Below are 11,089 nucleotides of genomic sequence, written 5' to 3'. Positions count from 1 at the left end.
CACAGGATTAGAAGCTAGAGCAAGGGCACTAAGATTATCACACCAAAGGATGGGAGTCATAGGAAGAAAGACTTTGAGTTCCTTGAAAAGCATACGCAACCAGAATACCTCAACTGTAGTAATTGCAAGAGACATGTATTCAGCTTCAGTACTGGACCGGGAGACCACCGATTGTTTCTTAGCAGACCATGAGATAAGACAATCACCTAAAAATATAACAAAACCAGTAGTGGAGTGACGGTCATTAGAGTAGCCTGCCCAGTCAGAGTCACAAAAGGCATTGAGTTGAAGCTGACTCTTGGTATACTGAAGACCATGATCAGAGGAACCATTTAGATACCTTAAGACTCTTTTTGCTACAGTCCAATGTGTAGAAGAAGGATTGTGCAAATGTTGACATAATTGGTTGACAGAATAAGCTATCTCTGGCCTTGTGAGTGTACAATACTGTAAGGCTCTAACAAGTTGTCTATATGGAGTAGGGTCAGATAAAAGCTCACCATCATGCCAAGACAATTTAGATCCTGATGGGCAAGGTGACTTCGCAGGTTTGGCTCCATCCATATGAGCTTTAACAAGCAATTCTGAAATATATTTCTATTGGCAGAGATGAATGCTATGCTGTGGCGTGTAACCTGAATGCTAAGAAAATAATGCAAAGGTCCCAAATCCTTCGAAGGGAATTCATGTTGGAGTTTGGCAATGACAGCAGCAATTAGGGATGGATGAGTCCCTGTGAGGATAATGTCATCTACATAAACGAACATGTAAAGCTGAGCTTGTCCATGATTATAAATGAACAACGAAGTATCCACAAATGATGCAATGAAACCAAGATCAAGCAAAAAGGATGACAATCTGGTAAACCAAGCTCGAGGAGCTTGTTTTAAGCCATAAATTGCTTTGTGGAGGCGGCAAACTAGTCCAGAATTTTGCTTGTCAATGAAACCTTGTGGTTACTCCATGTACACTTCTTCAGCTAAGGAACCCTGCAAGAATGCATTAGATACATCTATTTGTCTAATCTCCCAATCAAAGTGAACAGCTAAGACCAAAATAACTCAAATTGTGAATGGTTTAATGACAGGGTTAAAAGTCTCAGTGTAGTCTATCCCACTGAGCTGATCAAATCCCTTGCCACCAGCCTTGCTTTGAACCTTTCAATAGAACCATCAGCTTTATGTTTTATCTTATACACCCATTTGTTTCGGATAATGTTGTTTTGATATCATGTTAAATCACCGCTTGTCCTAAAAGTTTAAGCTAATAGGAAGAGGTAAATTTAATCAATTAACCATTACTTTAACACTCCCTCTCACGTGTAGGCTCAAACTTCCTTTTAATAGGTGAGGCCCAACACGTAGAATATTTAATTGAAATTGAGGGTGAATTGACAGAGTCAAGGTTCGATCTTAAGACTTTTGATTCTGATACCATGAAAATTTCTGTAAAACTTGTATTATAATTGCTTGAGTTTACAATGAGAACTACACGTACAGCCTTATATACAATGAGAACTACAACTACAATTCTTGAGTGTCACGTTATTACATTAATAGAGAATATTCTGTTTAATTGTGAATTAGGAACATCTTTCCTTGTTAGCTCCAAAGATCTTTCTTGTAGTGTTCTTCTTTCCTTCATAGTCTTTTCTTGTTGAGCACAATAGGTATCACATATGTAGCTGGAAATTCTGCAGGACATATATTCTCCTTCCTTAATTGATATAGTAAGGATCTTTGTACCTTGATTTGCCTTGATTTTCTTCCACCGACAATGCAATGTACAGCTGCATGATAGTTATTTCTAAGTCTGGAATATAGGGTTGCGGCAGTGTTGCTAGCTTTGCTGTCATGTGCTGCATTGCTGCTTTGGCTTTGCTGTCATGTGCTGCATTGCTTGCATGTGTTGAGTCAGCAACGAAGTTCATGTTAACATGAATTGTCAATGAATTACATGATTAAGTATTGTACATTTATATTTTTCAATATGCATATATGTATAATTAAAAAAATTCAAAATCTAACATGTGTCTCTATACCTCATAAATTTAAAAAATTAAAAATTAAAAAGCTAATATTATTAAAAATTTAAAAAAAAAATTAATTAATTAATTTTTTTTTTTTTAGCGGTTCCATCACCCCCGACTTGCAAATTGGGGGTAGCCAAAACTATTCCCAACAACTTTGAGCCACCCCGTTTGGCCTGGGTGGTTTTGGCCACCCCCAATTGTAACCCTTAAATTTTTTTAATTCTTTTTTTTTGGCCTTTTACGGGTGGCTAAACTACATCCACAGGCCATGGGGTGGTTTGGCCACCAATATCAGTCCTATAGGGGTGGTGGCCACCTCTAAAAGGCCAAAGAAAAAAAAAAAAATTAGGGTTATTATTGGGGTGGCCAAACCACCCTCAGATTAGCTGTTTTAGGATGGCCAAAACTACCCCATGCCAAACGGGTGGTTGAACCACTCCCAAGGCTGTTGGAAGTGGTTCCAAAAATGGAAGTGACCGTACCACCCCCAAATCGGTCAAGGTGGCTTTAGCCACCCATTTTTTTTAATTTTTTTTTTAACAATCTTTTAATTTTTAATGAGGTATAGAGGCAAGTGTCGAATTTTGAAAGGCATTGACATGAATTTTTGTCAATTTTTGGACGAACATTGGATGAATGTATCATCTCTGTTTTTGACATAGCTCGGTGCTTGACATAGCTCCGTTTAAACGTATTTTACCGTTGTGATTGACATAGCTCGGTGCTTGTCTCTAAGTCCAGTTCGCTTGGGGAAGAACGTCCAATAGCTTGAAACGACGGTGATATAGCTCTTTCTTTGCGTTGTGAGTCTCTAATCTCCGGTAGCTATTTCTTTGTAAAGCTTTTTCTTTTCATTTATTTTCTTCTTCTTCTTCTTCTAGTTTGATTATACGGGTTTCTTTATCCGTAAAAGAAAAATAAGCCCAATGGAAAAATGGGGTTGATTTGATTGTTTGATATGCCTACTATCTAATCTATCTTCAGATTGTTGCGTTCATTGTTACAGTTTTCCTATTCTTGATTTGGCTCCTATTGATAATTATCTGGAGAAATGTTGGCTGTGAAAAATCGATAAATGTTGTGAAAAAAAAAGGATAAACTGCTTAGCCCGTCAGGGGTGAAAGCTCCTGGATTACCTGGTAACTGGTTCTGGCGGGTGGGGTCAGTTACTCGTAGGAGTTTGATTAACGGTGAGGATTGTTGTACAGTATGCGTTTGCGACGTGCAATTAATCTGAGTAAAGTTCTCCTACGTTATCAAAAAAAAAAAAAAAAAAAAAAAAAAAGGAATAAGCGAAATTGGGAATTTTGTTATGTCAAGCTGGATTAAATTATATAGCTGTTTGTATGTTGGTTTTAGTTCTATCTAGGATTAACCTTGAGCTGTGCTGGGTTTTCTTTTGATGCTATAGAAGAATTTGTTTTTTCCTAATCTGCCAATTTTTTTTTTTTTTTCTCTATATCTTAATTAGGAGATAAACAATAGCCCGTGTTTGGTCGTGCAAAATTTGAGTTGGTTTGAACTCCGGTACTATAAATTCCAAAACTTCTGCTTGTATCTGGAACTGTTTTTGTTTGTGAGAATTCTGATTCAAATCCAAATCCATCAGACTAGAAAGCGACCAAAGTATGAATCTGGCACTACATTCACCCTTTCGATGCCACCAAATGCAGCATTGTAATTGTTCTTAACGGCATTTGCTTGCATTTATTTGAATATGCCCTTTGCATGGAAAATTTGGTTGCAGGTAAACAGGAATAAGGCCATTAATGGGAGGATGCTTGTTTCTCTTACTTAGCAGTATTTAGCCAATGTGAGTCCATCCACTTTCCTAGTTCCTATTTATCTCCCAGTTCATACATTCTAATTCTTGAAATGATTGGATAAAAAGATGAATTTTGTGTTCCAGAAGTTTTCACATATACTAGGCTTGTGGTGGATGATCTTACTTTGTTCCCTTGTTAAAAACAATTAATAGTTTGTACACGAATTGGATTATTTCTTGCCTTAATGTAATAAAAATTTGATGGATTCAAATGGTCCTATATTTTCGTTTGATGGAACTTTTGATATCCATGATATGTTGAGCCATAAGCTTGACATTTTAGATCCCTAGCTGCTCTGTTTAATCTTAAATCATAGCCATGTGGCATTCGTTAGCAGCTTGTCAAATCTAACCAATCTTGTTAATCAATAAAAAAAAAATGGAAATATCCCATCTGAGAGTCTACATATGTAATAAAGAAGCTATTTTCTTTATATAAAAATTAAAAAGTAAAATTCCTAGGATATGGTACACCTTTTCCATCTATATGAAAATGATAAATTAACAGCCATGTGCATTGGCTTTAGTAGTAAGGGAGTAGGTTAGCTATCAAATAGGTCTTAAGTTGAAATCTACATATCGCAAGTTTTTCTCTCTCGGCTTGAAAACCTTGAGGAGAAAGAAAACGTGCTTCAAGTCTCTCAATAGGCTGTGAAGGAAAGGATACCAGATTACTGACGGCTGTGGATTTCGATGAGTACTATGGTGGATGATCTTACTAGGATGTGGGGGAACCTTTCTTTGACGGAGGAAGAAAGTGTAGAGGTGGAGATAAAGGACCAGATTGTGGCGGAAATTGTGAATAGAGGAAGGTCATGCTTGGTCGGCAGACTGCTAGTGGAGCGAATGGTGAGCAAGGACATCATAAGATCAACCCAAATCCGAGGATGGAGACCCTCAGGCACTTTGTCTTTCAATTCTTGGGGGAAAACCTGTTCTTGATGGAGTTTGAGAAGTCATGGGATAAATTGCGGGTGTTGGAGGGAAGACTATGGGTTTTTGAAGGGAGTCTTTTTTCAGTGGAGGATTTTGACGGGCTAACACTGCCGACAGAGATCGAGTTCGAGAAAGTAGCCTTTTAGGTCCGTATGTGTAACCTACCTCTAGCCTGCATGGGGACGGAAGTAGGGTCCCAGATTGGTGCATCGGTGGGGGAGGTGGAGGTAGTTGATACAGATGAAGAGGGAGTACGATGGGGGGAGTATTTACGAGTGAGGATAAAAATCGATCTTAATAAACCCATTGCTTGTGGGAGAAAGCTGAGGTTGAATGGGAAGTCAGTGTGGATTGATTTCCATTAAGAATGACTCCCTAAGATATGTTTTCACTGTGGGTGTATCTGACATGGAAGACTAGGATGTCTGAAGCGAAATGTTTCGAGGACCCAGGGGGAAACTACTCAGTTTGGACCATGGCTTAGAGTCCCTTCCCCAAACCGTCGACGCGTAAGAGACAAGGGGATATACGGTGGAAGAAATGATGTGGCATCTTCTAATTCAGAAAGTCCTCCCAGAATTAATTTCTCCGAATCAAAGTGCCTTCATTCTGGGGCGCTTGATTTCAGATAATATTCTTGCAGCTTATGAGACGTTACATACGATGCACACCCGTATGTGGGGTAAGGATGGGTACATGGCCATTAAGCTCGATATGAGTAAAGTATATGATAGGGTGGAGTGGCAATTCTTGGAAGCAGTAATGAGGCGGATGTGCTTAACTGAAAAATGGATTAATCTCATTATGATGTGTGTTCGTATAGCGAACTATGCAATCCTGGTGAATGGAAATCCAGTAAGGCATATATATCCTTCTCGTGGTCTGCGACAGGGAGATCCCATATCACCCTACTTATTTTAATTATGTGCGGAAGCCCTCAGCTCCCTATTGATAAGGGCAAAACAAATAGGGTATATTCAGGGAGTGCCCACGTCAAAGAAGGGACTGCGTCTAAACCACCTTTTCTTCGCTGATGATGGTCTCTTATTCTGTAGAGCGGATTTACAGCATTGGAACAGGCTCTCTAAATTATTGAGTACATATGAGAAGGCATCGAGGCAGAGATTGAATAAGGAAAAGACTGCCATTTTCTTTAGCAGGAATACTAAAGCACAAACCAAACAAAATTTGCTTGAGGTTTCAGGAATTCCTTCCTCACAACAGTTTGATACTTATTTGGGTCTACCTGCCTTAGTTGGAAAATCAAGAATGACTGCGTTTCAGGATATCAAAATGAGGGTGTGGAAGCGGTTGCAGGATTGGAAGTCGAAATTCCTTTCCCAAGCGGGAAAAGAAATTCTACTTAAAGCAGTGATTCAGGCGATACCCACTTATAGCATGAGTGTGTTTTTACTACCCAAAGTATTATGTAGTGAACTTAATCCCATGATGCAAACTTTTTGGTAGGGCAACCAAACTAATGGTAAACACATTCATTGGATGAGTTGGGCAAGATTGGGTGTGGCGAAGGCTCGGGGAGGAATGGGTTTATGGGATCTTCATTTCTTTAATAGAGCATTATTGGCTAAACAAGCTTGGCGGCTTTGGAGGTCACAAGACAGCTTGATGACAAGGATTATGCATGCAAAGTATTATCCTACAAGCACAATCCTGGAAGCCAATATGGGGTCCAAGCCATCCTTTGCTTGAAAAAGCATACATGGTCCGAAGGATATTGTACGTGAGGGGCTGAGTTGGAGAATTGGCGATGGCGCAAAGGTGAGGATTTGGGAAGATAAATGGCTCCCTACACTAAGTACTTACTTAGTCCAATCACCACCGAAATTCCTGGGGGCTAATGCTAAGGTCAGGGAAATCATTGATCAGAACTTACATTGTTGGAATATCCCTTTGATTGAGGCCATATTCAATCAGACGGATTGCAGGGCTATCAAGGCTATCCCCATAAGCCTTACCAACCAACCAGATGTACAAGTGTGGAGGGGGACCCAGAATGGAATTTTCTCGATGAGTAGTGCATACCATTTTGTGAAAGAAATGGAGGAATTAAAGCAACCTGAATGTTCCCTTAGATCGGGGGATAGCACTCTATGGAAGGAGATTTGGACTTTGCCCATTACAAATGCGGGGAAAATTTTCATTTGGAGAGCATGCCAAAATCTCTTGCCTACAAAGGAGAACCTCATGAAGAGGAGAGTAGTAAATGACCCGATGTATCCTATTTGCAGTTTTGGAGGTCAAAACTACTTACCCTATTTTATGGGGGTGTCCTTCGGCTCAGGATGTGTGTGTGCGTGTGGGGGGGGGGGGGGGGGGAGGGGTTGGCAAGTGCTTGGGTGTTCCAAAAGAGTGTAGTCTATGGCCCTGATTTCCGTGAAGTAGTAGAGGTTTTTTCCCAAAAATGTAGCAAGGAGGACTTCTGTTCGTTTATGGAAATAGCGAGGAGGATATGGTTTAGGCACAATGCATGGGTACATGATGGTGATTTTCTCCATCCTGTTTCTCTTGTAGAAGACGCAACCCGAGCAATCGAGGAACTCCATCGTGTTTCAGTACCTGACGGATGGGCTCAACCAGTGCAGGAAGAAAGAATTGCTACATGGATGAGACCTCCAGTGGGCTGGTGCAAGGTGAATGTTGACGCTGCTCTCAATGCAAAGGCAGGCAGGATGGGTTTTGGTATCATAGTTCGTGACTAAGAGGGTAAGGTGAGAGCAGCAAAAAGCGTTCCCAAAGTAGGCTTGGTCGAACCAGCTGCTGCTTTGACAATGGCAGTTTTCTATGGGGTGAGCTACTGTCATGAAAGGGGTATCCCAAATATACTAGTTGAGGGTGATGCAAAACAGGTCATTGATGCTATTGAAGCAAGAGGACGGATTGATGCTATTCCAAGCAAAACAACAACAAATTCAATGGGTGAAATTATAAGTAACAAGATACAGAGAATCCACTTAAAGCTTCTATAATTGTTACATAGATACAGCCTTTATATGGTTAATAAGAACAATCTTAGGAGAAGAACTTGTAACTACTCGTACATAGTAAACTTTTGATAATCAAGCCCTGGATTTGTTTACAGAGAATCCCACTTCTCTCTTTCCCCTCCCTTCTTCTAGAAGAAAACCACGTACCCAACACCAGAACAATATAAAGAGCACAAACATGCTGGATAATGAGACCAGGTGAGTATTAAGGAACCAACTGAATAGTATGCCACTAAACTAAAGAAAGCCTTATTTCATTGGATATAATCCCAGAGCCTTCGCCCAGGTGGTAAGTAGTGGTTATGGGTAGGCCTGAGGTTCAGATTTCTTGATACATATTTTTTATTCTGTCACCAAGCTTATTGTTGGTTGTCAATTAAGGGCTTGGGACCGGCTTTGTAATTTTTTAGTTTGGTTGCCAACCTACCGCTTCGAACTGGCTGTGTAAAAGATTAGGACACAAAGAAGACATATGGGCAAAGAAAAAGTTGCACCCTTTAAGCGGATTTAGAGAGAGGATATTACATATTTTGGTAAGATTTCTATGTTGTAATTTTACCAAAAAATATTTAAAAAATCAGGAGATGATGACATTCAATATGAGCTACTTAAAGAAGCAACTCTGTCCATGTTGTGCTTTGTGAGAATATAATTCTGAGTGAATATGTTTCGCTCTTGTCAATCTGTTGAGGGTTATGATTTCATTTTTAATCATGATGTTACAGTTCAAATGTATAGATTACATCAGAAAGAAGTTGTTATTTCTTCAAGAATTATCTTTAGTTCGTTGTGGAGTTTTCTTGTAGGAGTCCTTGAGTTGTTTGAATGATCTTTTATCTTTATGATTTGCTAAGAAGGCCTTATCATTTTCATTCAAATGCAGTTGAACTATCCTTATCACTCCCCCTCAAAATCAACCGTAAAGCATGTACATTGAGGTTGGATCGAACCAATCCTAAATGTGTGGCCAACAGAGGTTTGTGAAGATATCTGTTAATTGATCCTTAATTGATAGAAACCAAACCTTGAAAGAACCAAATGCTACTTTGTCCCGCACAAAATGAAAATCGATTCCAATATGTTTCGTGCGAGCATGAAAAACAGGGATTTGCTGAAAGATGCATTGCACCAATATTGTCACCAAAGTAAATCAGGCGGTGTGGAAGAAAAATCCCAGGTTCTTGAAATAATGATTGAAGCCAAATAAGTTATGCAGTAGTATTGAAAATGCCCTATATTCAGCGTCAATGCTTGATCGAGAAACAATAGATTGCTTGCGGGCACTCCAAAATATTAGATTTGGTCCTAGAAAAATACAAAAACCACTTGTAGATTTTCTAGCATCAGGACAACTAGCCCAATCCGCATTAAAATAGGCATGTAGTGTCATGGAAGTAGACCATTGAATTAGAAGTCCATTGGTTTATGTACAGGCCCATTAGAAGGAACATTGAACAAGACCTCCAAAAGGAGATTTTTTGTGCACTAATGGAGTGGGCATGCGGTTTATAAGGAAGTATGCTGTCTCAAAAGCCTTAGCCCAAAACCTTTGTGCCATGGATGCATGGGCCAAGAGAGAAAGCCCAAATTTTAGCTCTGTTTTCTTTGGACAGCTCCATTTTGCTGGTGTGTAGGAGGACAAGAGATACGAGATATGATGAACAATAAACTAGGAAACACGCAAGGAATTTACTAAAATTTTCTAAGAAAGATACATAGCATTTGTAATCATTATTAGAAGAAATTGGAGCATGGTCCCATGCATCAGAAAATACTAGTTCAAGAGAATGCGGTGAAGTGGAAGAAGCACCAAAATGAAGATCGGCCTTACTCTGCCCTTTGAGAAGCATAGTTTGAGGAAGTGGTGGTGATGGTTTGAGGAGTGTGTTGCCATCAATAAATTTGAATATAGGGCTCTAAAAGCGGGAGGTTATTAATCGCCAACTAACCGCTAATTGCATAACTGTTTTTGTAGGCGGTTGAAAAAAATCGCTAACCACCTAAGGCGGTGCAGTTAGCAGTTTTAAGGTTAAGTGGAGGCGGTTAATAACCGCTGATGCCTACCCTTTCTATATATAAAGGCAACGTTTTGGGTTTAGGGTTTACATGCCTCCGGCCCTCTTTCTTTTTTTTTTTTTCTCTTCTCATTTATTCTCACCATCTCACGCCGCACACACTCAACACTAAAACTTTCATTCTCTAAACTTGTGTGTCTGCCACCTGTAGCCTCTCAGCCCTCATAATTTAAATTCAAGCAAATCATTGTTTTATTGATCTAAATTGCCCAAATTTAAAAGCGGTTACACGGTGTGGTTATAGCTTTAAATAACTGATAACCTGCAGTTATTTTATAACCGCTAACTGATTAAGGCAGAGCGGTTGCGGTCATAAAAATATAATAGCTACCTAAGACGGTTATGGCTATAGTTACGGTTAGAGACAATAACCGCTAATTGTAACCTCTATTTCACCCTTACTCGAAAAGGTGTTGACCTTTGCGGTGAGGTACCATTCAAGCTTTCCAAAGGAGGAAGTAGGCTTTGGTTAGCTTGATGATGATAACTGTTGGGAATAAAACTGCAAAAACAAGATTGCGCAGCGGAAAAATATAATTGCCAAACCAAGATCGAACTTTATGAAGAACATTGCTATTTAAATAAAATTGCAAAACAAAGCACACTCACTTGGACAAAAACAGCCACTTTTGGCTTTGGGCAAAAATTTTAATCCTTCCTTCTCCAAGAACAGAACTAATCTCAAGGATAATGAAACCTTCTTTAAGCTGCGTAAAATGGTTTTACTTTATCATTTTCATAAGCCATTTTTCAAGTTTGAGCTTCTTCTTTTCGCACGCACTCCCATAGTTCATTTTTTGCCGCTGCCAGAGGTAGCTTGTCATCGCCGATGTCGTTGTTGCCATCTCTGATTTTCCATGAGCCTAATTCCAAAAAATGTTTTCATCTGAGATCAATTTCCTAAAAGTCATTATAAATTGAACTATCCTTGTCATGCTTAAAAGCATTCTCAGTAGCTTCCCTTTGATTTTTCCTAAATTTAGGAAACAAAACTATTTTTTGTTTCCCTATACAAATACACTCCGCAATAGTTTTCCTTATATCAATTAAATATGCATTCATTACAAAATGTAAGTTCTTACTTACCCTTAATATTTTTACAAAATTTTAACACAATCTCCAATAAAAGGTAAACAAATAAGAGAAACATAATTTATATTAAAATAATGCATAGGAAATCTATTGAAAAGGTTTTTTGGTTCCTTACACATTTGAT

The 11,089-nt window shown here is 39.0% G+C and overlaps 1 long non-coding RNA gene across 1 annotated transcript; it reads left to right on the top strand.

Annotated features, from left to right (window-relative positions):
* Positions 1-2,685: 2,685 nt before the first annotated feature.
* LOC132168926 (uncharacterized) lies at positions 2,686-9,765 on the top strand. Its single transcript, XR_009438942.2, has 3 exons — positions 2,686-2,835; positions 3,780-3,845; positions 8,682-9,765. It is a non-coding gene; the product is annotated as an uncharacterized LOC132168926 (long non-coding RNA).
* The last annotated feature ends 1,324 nt before the right edge of the window (positions 9,766-11,089 follow it).

Source organism: Corylus avellana, chromosome 1 (assembly GCF_965113065.1).
Source record: "Corylus avellana chromosome 1, dhCorAvel1.hap1.2, whole genome shotgun sequence".
Classification (NCBI taxonomy): Eukaryota; Viridiplantae; Streptophyta; class Magnoliopsida; order Fagales; family Betulaceae; genus Corylus; species Corylus avellana.
The sequence above is the reverse complement of the archived record's forward strand: the minus strand, read 5'-3'. Positions and strand labels throughout refer to the sequence as shown.